The sequence below is a fragment of the Bos indicus genome, chromosome X (assembly GCF_029378745.1).
Source record: "Bos indicus isolate NIAB-ARS_2022 breed Sahiwal x Tharparkar chromosome X, NIAB-ARS_B.indTharparkar_mat_pri_1.0, whole genome shotgun sequence".
NCBI lineage: Eukaryota > Metazoa > Chordata > Mammalia > Artiodactyla > Bovidae > Bos > Bos indicus.
The window spans coordinates 100170029-100181343 of NC_091789.1; positions in this window are offsets into that span (position 1 = coordinate 100170029).

Genomic DNA, 11315 nt, shown 5'->3' on the forward strand with positions numbered 1-11315 from the left:
CCCACCTCCCTCCCCACCCTATCCCTCTAGATTGTCCCAGAGCACCAGCTTTGGGTGTCTTGCATAATGCATCAAACTCGCATTGGTCATCTATTTTACGTATGATAAAGTATATGTTTAGAAGTTATTCTCTCAAATTATCCCACCCTTGCCTTGTCCCACTGAGTCTGAAAGTCTGTCTTTACATCTGTGTCTCCTTTGCTGCCCTGCATGTAGGATCATTGGTACCATCTTTCTAAATTCCATGTGAGTGAAAGTTGCTCAGTCATGTCTGACTCTTTGTGACCCCATGGACTATACAGTCAATGGAATTCTCCAGGCCAGAATACTGGAGTGGGTAGCCTTTCCCTTCTGCAGGGGATCTTTCCAACCCAGGAATCAAAACGGGGTCTCCTGTATTGCAGACAGATTCTTTACCAACTAAGCTATCAGGGAAGCCCTTTAAATTCCACATATATGCATTAATATACAGTATTTGTCTTTCTCTTTCTGACTTACTTCACTCTGTATAATAGGCTCTAGGTTCATCCACCTCATTAGGACAGACTCAAATATGTTCCGTTTAATAGCTGAGTAATATTCTATTGTGTATATGTACCAAAACTTCCTTATCCATTAATCTGCCGATGGACATCTAGGTTGATTCCATGTTCCAGCTGTTGTATATAGTGCTGCAGTGAATATTGGGGTGCATGTGTCTCTTTCAATTCTGGTTTCCTCAGGGTATATGCCCAGCAGTGGGATTGCTGGGTGGTATGTCAGTTCTGTTCCCAGTTTTTTTAAAAGGAATCTCCACACGGCTCTCCATAGTGGATGTACTGGTTGGCATTCCCACCAACAGTGTAAAAGGGTTCTCTTTTTTCCACACCCTCTCTAGCATTTATTGTTTGTAGTCTTTTGATGATGGCCTTTTGGACTTGTGTAAGATGATACCTCATTGTGGTTTTGATTTGCATTTCTCTAATGATGAGTGATGTTGAGCATCTTTTCATGTGTTTATCAGCCATCTGCATGTCATTTTTGGCAAAATGTCTGTTTAGGTCTTCTGTCCACTTTTTTATTGGGTTATTTGTTTTTCTGGTATTGAGCTGAGCTGGTATTCTGTATGAGCTGCTTTTATATATTGGAAATTGATTCTTTGTCAGTTGTTTCATTTGCTATTATTTTCTCCCACTCTGAGGGCTGTCTTTTCACCTTGCTTATAGTTTCCTTTGTTGTGCAAAAGCTTTTAAGTTTAATTAGGTTACACTTGTTTATTTTATTTCCATTACTCTGGGAGTTGGGTCATAGAGGATCTTGCTGTAATTTATGTCGGAGAGTGTTCTGCCTATTTTTCCCCTAAGAATTTTATAGTTTCTGATCTTATATTTAGGTCTTTAATCCATTTTGAATTTACTTTTTTGTATCATGTTAGAAAGCATTCCAGTTTCATTCTTTTACATGTAGTTGACTAGTTTTCCCAGCACCACTTGTTGAAGAGATTATCTTTTCTCTATTGCATATTTTTGCCTCCTTTGTCAAAGATAAGGTGTCCATAGGTGTGTGGATTTATCCCTGGACTTTCTATTTTGTTCCATTGATCTGTATTTCTGTCTTTGTGCCAGTACCATAAATGTCTTGATGACTGAAGGTTTGTAGTATAGTCTGAAGTCAGGCAGGTTTATTCCTCCAGTTCCATTCTTCTTTCTCAAGATTGCTTTGGCTATTCGAGGTTTTTGTATTTCCATACAAATTGTGAAATTATTTGATCTAGTTCTGTGAAAAATACTTCTTGTTCGTGACTTTAGGGGAAACGCTTTCAATTTTTCACCACTGAGGATAATGTTTGCTGTGGGTTTGTCATATATGACTTTTATTATGTTGAGGTAAGTTCCTTCCATGCCTACTTAATGGAAAGTTTTTAATCATAAATCGGTGTTGAATTTTGTCAAAGGCTTTCTCTGCATCTATTGAAATAATCATATTGTTTTTATCTTTCAATATGTTAATATTGTGTATCAGATTGATTGACTTGTGAATATTGAAGAATCCATGCATCCCTGGAATAAAAAGTCCACTTGATCATGATGTATGATCTTTTTAATGTGTTGTTGGATTCTTGTTGCTAGAATTTTGTTGAGGATTTTTGCAACTGTGTTCCTCAGTTATATTAGGCTGTAGTTTTCTTTTCTGTGGCATCTTTGTCTGGTTTTTGTATCAGGATGATGGTGGCCTCATAGAATGAGTTTGGGAGTTTTCCTTCCTCTGCAATTTTCTGGAAGAGTTTGAGTAAGACAGGTGTTAGCTCTTCTCTAAAATTTTGGTAGAATTCAGCTGTGAAGCTGAATCTGGTCCTGGGCTTGTGTTTATTGGAAGATTTTTTTTTTTATTACAGTTTTGATTTCTATGCTGGTGATAGGCTCAATTTTTCTATTTCTTCCTGGTTCAGTTTTATAAGGTTACACTTGTCTCAGAATTTTTCCATTTCTTCCAAGTTGTCCATTTTATTGGCATATAGTTGTTCATAGTAGTCTCATGACCATTTGTATTTCTATGTTGTCCATTGTAATTTCTCTATTTTCATGTCTAATTTTATTGATTTGAGCCTTCTCCCTTTTTTTCTTGACGAGCCTGGCTAATGGTTTTTCTATTTTGTTTATCTTCTCAAAGAATCAGCTTTCAGTTTTATTGATCTTTGCTATAGTCTCCTTTATTTCTTTCTTATTTATTTCTACTCTGATTTTTATGATTTCTTTCCTTGTACTAATTTTTTGGGGAGTTTGTTCTTCTTTTCTTAGTTGCTTCAGGTGTAAGGTTAGGTTGTTTATTTGATGTTCCTCTTGTTTCCTGAGGTAGGCTTGTATTGGTATGAACTTCCCTCTTAGCACTGCTTCTACTGAATCATGTAGGTTTTGGGTTGCTGTATTTTCATTATCATTTGTTTCTATGCATATTTTTGTTTCCTTTTTGATTTATTCAGTGACATCCACATGTATTTTTGATGTTTTCATAGGGAGAGGGGAGATTTCCATTCTCCTACTCCACCATCTTGATTGCCTCCCTCTTTTATCTCTTCTATATATGTATAGGAGTATACCCTGTGAAGCCTACTGGTCCTAGAGTTTTGTTTGTTGGGAGTTGTTCTATTAGTGATTCAATTTCATTACTAATAATTGGCATTCATATTTTCTATTTCTTCCTGATTTGGTCCTGAGAGATTGTACCTTTCTAGGAACTTATCTATTTCTTATAGGTTGTCCATTTTATTGGTATATAATTGTTAGTAGTAATCTCTTGTGATCCTTTGTATCCTTTGATACTGTTTGTAACTTCTCCAATTTTTGTACGTTTTTGGGACCCTATATCTTTTTTATGAGTGTGGCTAGTAGTTTATCAATCTTGTTTATCTTTTCAAGGAACCAGTTCTTAATTTCATTGATCTTTTCTATTTTTTAAAATTCTTAATTTTATTTATTTATGCTCTGATCATTATTGCTTTGCTTAACAGAACAGGCTGCAGAGAAAGTCTAGAAAAGAATATCTTTGAAAACTCTCCAAAAAGATTACTACAAGGATACATTGCTTTTAAAATCTGGACTTTAGAGAAGTGAGAGTGGCTGAATGACAATTATATTTCCCTTATCTGTATGAATAACCTCTTTCTTTGTTTACACAGGCTTCAGTGCACTATCACATCATGGAGTGTGTTACCCTACTGGCCTTGGAATTCTCCAATACCAACTCTCTTGGATTTCAAAGGGAAATATTAAAGGCATGGTCTATATAGCCAGTAATGCCAGTAATGACTGCTGAACTATAAAGAGAAAAACTGTTTCTACAGTTACAAAGCATACCTCACAACATGAAACAAGATCAGGGGAATGATATCATTACTTTAATGCCATCATTGCCAGGTCTCCTCAGTGGAAAACAAAACAGTAATTGGACATCACTTAGAGACAACCAAGGGGTTAAGAGCCAAAATATACAGATGTTTCATACAGCTCAATATTTAAAAAAGAACAATAAAAAATGGACAGAAGACCTGAATAGACATTTCTGCAAAGAAGACATACAGATGGCCAAAAGACACATGAAAAGATGTTCAACATTGCTAATTATTAGAGAAATATGAATCAAAACTACAATGAGGTATCATCTCACACTGGTCAGAATGGCCATCATCAAAAACTACAAACATTGTAATAAATGTTGCAAAGGGTGTGGAGAAAAGGGAACCCTCTTACACTGTTGGTAAGAATGCAAACTGGTGCTGCCACTATGGAAAACAGTACAGAAACTCTTCAAAACACTAAACTTTAAGACAAGCAAGCTCACTCCTGAATATATATTAGTAAAAAATGAAAACTCTAATTAAAAAAGACACATCCCCTGTGTCCACAGCAGCACTTTTTGGAATAGCTAAGACATGGAAACAACACAAGTGCCCATCAACAGATTATTCATTTAAGAAGATGTGGTACATATATACATCAGAGTATTACTCAGCCATAAAAATGAAATATTGCCATGTGCAGCAACATAGATGGACCTAGAGAATATTATGCTTGGTGAAGTAATTCAGTCAGAGAAAGACAAGTACTATATGATACCCCTTATAAGAGAAATCTAAAAATAATACAAATGAATCTATATACAAAAGAGAAGCAGACTCACAGACATAGAAACAATATTTTGATTACCAAAGTGGAGGAGGAGGAAGAGACAAATTAGGAGTGTGGGATTAACAAACGACCATACTTACAATAGATAAGTAACAAGGATTTAATGTATAGCACAGGAATTTATATTCAATATCTTATAATAGCTTATAATGAAATATACCCAAAAAACAGAATCATTTTGCTTTACATCTGAAATTAGCAATATATTTTTAATCAACTATATTTCTATTTTGAAAAAGCCCATGTCATTGAACTCTTTTATTGTGTAATGTAATGTCAGCATATTAAAAAGCAGAGACATTGTTTTGTCAACAAAGGTCCGTCTAGTCAAGGCTATGGTTTTTCCAGTAGTCATGTATGGATGTGAGAGCTGAGTGCCAAAGAATTGATGCTTTTGAACTGTGGTGTTGGAGAAGACTCTTGACAGTCCCTTGGACTGCAAGGCGATCCAACCAGTCCATCCTAAAGGAAATCAGTCCTGAATATTCATTGGAAGGACTGATGTTGAAGCTGAAACTCCAATACTTTGGCCACCTGATGCGAAGAGCTGACTCATTTGAAAAATCCCTGATGTTGGGAAAGATTGAAGGCAGGAGGAAAAGGAGATGACAGAGGATGAGATGGTTAGATGGCATCACCGACTCAATGGACATGAGTCTGGGTAAACTCAGGAGTTGGTGACGGACAGGGAGACTTGGTGTGCTGCTGTTCATGGGGTCGCAAAGAGTTGGACATGACTGAGTGACTGAACTGAACTAAACTGAACTGAATGCCATTTTACTCTGGCTGTTTTATATGTTTTTAACATATCTTTGGTTTTAAGATTTGACTTTCTTTGAAGTTTTACTGTTCGGTGTTCACTGAACTTCTCATGCTGTGCTGTATTTAGTTGCTCAATCATATCCAACCCTTTGTGACCTCATGGACTATAGCCCGCCAGGCTCCTCTGTCTGTGGGGATTTTCCAGGCAAGAATACCAGAGTGGGCTGTCATGCCCTCCTCCAGTGGATCTTCCCAACCCAGGGATTGAACCCAGGTCTCCCTCATTGCAGGCAGATTCTTTACCATCTAAGCCACCAGGGAAGTCCACGAATGCTGGAGTGGGTAGCCTATCCCTTCTCCCGCGGGATCCTCCTGACCCAGGAATCTAACCGGGGTCTCTTGCATTGCATGGATTCTTTACCAGCTGATCTACCAGGGAAGCCCATGCTTCTCATATGTACAAAAATATTTTATTCACATAATTTAGGAAGCTTTTGTTTATTATTTCTTCAAATATATTTTCTACTCCAATTTATTTGTCCTCTATTTTTGGAGTTCAAATTACACATATATCAGTATCTTTGGTAATGCTCAATAGCTCCCTCAGTCTCTGTTTAGTTTTCCTCTTTTTCTCTTTATATATTTCTGATTAGATATTGTTTATAAATCCATTTTCAATTTCACCATTTTTCCTCTGAAATTTCCATTCTGTTAGTAAACTCATCCAATACACTTTTAAAAATTAATTAATTTATTTTAATTGGAAGCTAATTACTTTTCAATATTGTGCTGGTTTTTGCCATACATCAACATAAATCAGCCATGGGTCGTACATGATACTGTGTTTTCAGTTCCAAAATTTACATTTGGTTCTTTCTTACAATTTCTATTTCTCTTCTGAGATTTGTTTTTCCTTCATTCATCACAAGTGTGTTTTCCTGTACGTTGCGTGTGTGCTAAGTCATTTCAGTTGTGTCCAACTCTTTGCAACCCTATGGACTGTAGCCCGTCAGGCTCCTCTGTCCATAGGATTGTCCAGGCTAGGATACTGGAGTGGGTTGCCATTTCCTACTCCAGGGGAGCTCCTCAACCCAGGGATCTAACCTGCATCTCTTATGTCTCCTGCATTGGCAGGAGGATTCTTTACCATTAGCGCCACCTGGGAAGCCCTTTCTGTACCTTATGGAATATAACTGTAATAGCTGCTTTAATGTTACTCCTCATAATTCTAATATCTGAATCTCTTCTTGTTTGGTATCAGATGATTTTGTTTTCCCTTTAGAAGGGGACATATTTTCTCACTCTTGGATACTAAGTAATTTTCTGCTTATCCTGGACATTGAAAATGTTTTGTGTAGACTCTTTGTTCTTTTATAATCTGCTGAAAAACGATACTTTTCTTTTAGTAGGCAATCTACTTGGTTAGATTCTGGCCATCAGTTCTGCATTATCTTTTCTATACTATAATTAAAATCTCAGTTTAGCTCTCAAGGCCTTTTATTTGCTGATTTGGATATGTGTGTGCATGTGCGGTTCAGAGTTCAGGCTGAGATTTTTGTGATTCAAATCTCAGTTCATTTCTCAACGGCTTTGATTTGCTTGTTGGTTACTTTCTGCACATGCATTGTTCAGTAAGAGTGGTTTTATCCAAAGATATGGGATACTTTCTCTGTCTCTTTTCCTTCTGAGATTTCTCTTTTGCACTGCATCATACTCATGCTCCTTTGCAAGGTTCTTCTGGCCAGAAAAATGGCAGGTTTTTCATCAGAGTTTCAGCTACATGTGCTTCTCTAATCCACAATAAATCCTTAACTTGCAAGGCTGTGAAAGAAAAAAACCTGGATACCTTACTCTCTTATGTTTTCACTCTTTTTCATCATTTGCCTCCTTTTTGGTTACTTCTCAGAGTCCTCAAGTGAGATTTTTTCTTTCTAAAATTTTGTCCAGTGTTTATAGGTGTAATTAATGGGGGATGTGGTTTCTAGGGAGGCTTACACTTCCATTGCAGAATTGGGTCTCCCAAGAGCACTATATTTTAAATATCATCCTATATTTATATCTCATTCAATATTTACTTTTATGCAACACTATGCTGATAATTAACCAGTTGTGTCTTTTCATAAAATTTTAGGTTTTATTGTGAAATACATAAAAGGTAACCTGAATACATGGATAGATATACCATATTTAAGAATAGGATGATATAGCACTATAAAAACTTTAGTGTCTCCCAAATTTATATATAAATTGATTGATAGCACAGCTAATATTCAAGCTGAAATTTTATACACTGATGTACAAACTATAACATATACACTTGCTTCCTATCAAATCCTAACATTTTATAAAGTTGTTTCCAAAGGTGACATTCAAAATATAGCAACCTGTATGACGTAGGCACTAACTAATGAGAAAAATCCCTGACTACTAGTTTCTATGATCTCAGTGCCTACCAAGCCCAGTTAGATTTATGTATTTTTATTACATAAAATATTTTAGAGTTAAAGATGCTTCTGTATCTCTTTCCAAATCCCATAACTATTTCCCTTCCTGTGTATATTTTACACTATTACTGTATATGTATGTATCCATAAAAATGTATAGCATACTTTCACATGTATATAAATTGTACAATACTGAGCAAAGACTATCATACATGGACATAACTGAAGCAACTTAGCACAAATATATAGTAGGTAAATATCCATTTTGATACATATTGAACTGTTGCATAGTATCCCATTGAATAACTATCGTACAATTTACTTATCAAAATTGCCTATTTCTTTGTTTTAAATTTGGGATAGTGTTCTAATTCTATTAAAAACAATGTTGCAATAAAAATTCATTTTCATGGATTATTAGGAACATGTTTCTCTTGGATACTACATAATAGTGGAATTGGGGATTATACATTTATTTACCTTTAATTTTATTAGATATCATAGTTGTACAAATGTATACTCCCACAAATACTGAATGGGATTGCCTATATTCTGATACTCTCCCTAACAGTATGTGTTATCAAACTTCCTTTTTAAAAGATTATTTTAGCTTTTACTAATTTAATAAAGTGGTATTTTATTTTATGGTAATTTCATTTCCCTAATTAATGCTTATTGGTTTCTAATCAAGCCAGTCTCAAGTTCTGCTTTATTTCTTTTTAGTAGTTTCTTTTTTTGGAGGATTCTTAGATGTAGTCAACATACCCTCATTCTCTGTACTTTTCTAATCTGTTCCCTTTGCAGAAGTTTCTGCCCTTAAAAACTTGGTACCAATTTCTGTATATGCTTTTGACTGCAAACAGAAAATTCAACTGAATTAAAAAAGGCTGGTGTTGTTGTAATATATATTAGGAAAGTTCGGGGATAGCAGCAGATTTAGGTATGGCTTAATGTAAAAAAAAAAGTGGCAATGAAAAAAATGAAATAAAAGGAGGAGAGAGTGAAATAGCACAAGAGGAATGAAGAAGAAGAGGAAATGTAATATTTTGTTCTGATGTCTATTCTGTGAGTCAGGACACGAGTTCTGGGGTCTCGGAGATGAACCAGTTCTGCATGATGGATCCACAAGAAGCTCACCATCCAGAAGGCAGGACAGAGAATAAACCAGTAAACACAGAGCTCTCACCCAGTTTATTAAGTGCTCTGACAGAGTCATACAAAAGACTAAGGGGGAAGGAAAGACTAACTAAACTTAGAGTAGTCTCAGAAGCTTATTTTGGAGAAAGCAGCATTTGTGCCAGTCTTTATAGGAAGGCAGATCTTTTATAGGCAGGCATGGTGTGTGGGAGAGGGGAACAAAGACATTCCAGGTAGAGGAACATTCTGAACAAGGGTGTGGCATTGGCAGAATGCAGGACATGAGTCATCCAATTGTGACTGAGGCATGTGAGCTTGGCAGAGGCCAATCATGGAGGGCCTTGAACAAATGATAGACTAAGGAGCTTGGATTTAAACCTGCCAGTCAAGGGAACCCTTGGTAGCTACAGATTTGGGCAGCTATGTGTTTGAAACATGACTCTGAGGGTCTCTGTGTGAGTGGAGCAGATGGGAAGCAGGTGCATAGGAGCAGAGACCCATCTGCCACCATCACATGTGCCCCTACACTCAGCAGAGGCTCCTCAGAGCCTGCAGTCCTACAAGAACTATTCCTTCTCCCCTTCTCTTCTGCCAATGTCCTATTCCTCCCACAGGACCCACCCAGCTCAAATATACCATATATGGAAGATTTCACTGCCTTCCAGGTGGTGATTTCCTCTGTGAGACCCTCAGTACCCTGCTCTGGGATTCTTCAGTGACATGTTGTATTCTTATGCACCCCAGCCAAACGGAGAAATCTTCAAGGACGGGGTGTGAATCTCATCTAGTTTTGGATGTCCAGTGCATAGTATGGGTTTTGGCACATGGAGGAAACTCCATTCCCATTCATGGGAAACTCACCAGTGAATGAGAGAAACAGAAAGTAAATGAAGGGAAAGAAGAAATGGGAGAAGGAGAGGAGAAGACTGGAGAGAGGGAGGGAAGGGGGCAGATAGATGCGGTGTTGGGATGGTCAAGAGAAATGAGAGGAAGAACATGGAGGGGAGTACAGGGCCAATGTGGGTTCTCTCCTCTTCCCATCTGTAGTGCCAAGTATCAGACAGTGAGTGTCAGTGTCAGACACAGTGAGTGTTAGGCTTCGAAATCAACCAGATGTGGGTTCGTATCTTGGTTCCATCACCTTGTGTTCCATCACCTTGGTTGATGTTACATACATGTGATGTGTTCCATCACCTTGGTTGATGTTACATACATGTGATGTGTTCCATCACATGGTGACCATGTGCCTTCAGACAAGATGTATCAACTCTTGGACATTAGTTTTGTCAACTGTGGGATGATGATAATACTAGTTTCTCCCACGTGGGTGTTTTAGAGCTTAAGAATAGATGTGAGTTCTTCGAGGGCAGGGGTCCTATCTTACTTGTTTTTCTTTGCCCAACATCCAACAAGGGCCTTGACACAACTGTGCTCAACAAATAATTAATGACTGAGCAAATGAATGCCTGAGAAGAACTTTTTCTGCACTGGGGAGCAGTGCTCCATTCCACAAGAGAGACAGGCTAAGCACTTGCTTACTGTACCAGTAAAGACACAGCCCCAGTAAAAGTTTTCAGCCAAGTGGATATGCATTAAAAGCATTAATATAGTCATTAGGGGATAAATAAAAAAATTGGTAGACGTTACATTTACTGTTTTTATTCTGAATTACATATGATGCAGGGGCACCCTAACTCTTAGCGTTTAAAACCTCTAAATGTCTTAACTTTGTCCTGCTTGAGCAATAGAAATGAATAAGATCTAATATCTTACCCCAGAGCAGCTCCTGGGGCGAGAGACCCAGACACACAACACACTATGTAATTAGTGTTGGCATAGAGGGGGCTGTAGAAAGCATTGGTGTGGGAGCCCAGAGAAGTATGGTCCTAGGGAGAACAGAGGAGTCAAATAGGAATGGGGATACGGGGTGGGGATAGAGAAATCAAAAGGAGAACACAAGAGAATGATTGCTGAATAAGAGGTAGTAAGCAGAAAAGAGATCACATGGGGAGAAAGGAAAGCTGGAAGCAGGGAGTGTGGGAGGAGGCTGACAGGCTGTGAAGGAGACCCCTCTGGAGGCGGAAAGAGGCAGGGTCACTTCCGGCTGGGGATGGGGAGAAGCAAGGCACAGACCTAAGAAGAGGCTTGGAGACAGGACGCTTTCTGGACTGGAGAGGTGAGCTAAAGTGCCCTGCTATACTGAAGAGCTTGTGGGGACCTCCAGGCTGGGGTTTCAACGTGCTTGACTCCACATTCCCTTAAGGTTTGAAGGAAATCCGCTGAAGATACAGTCGCTAAACTCATGGAA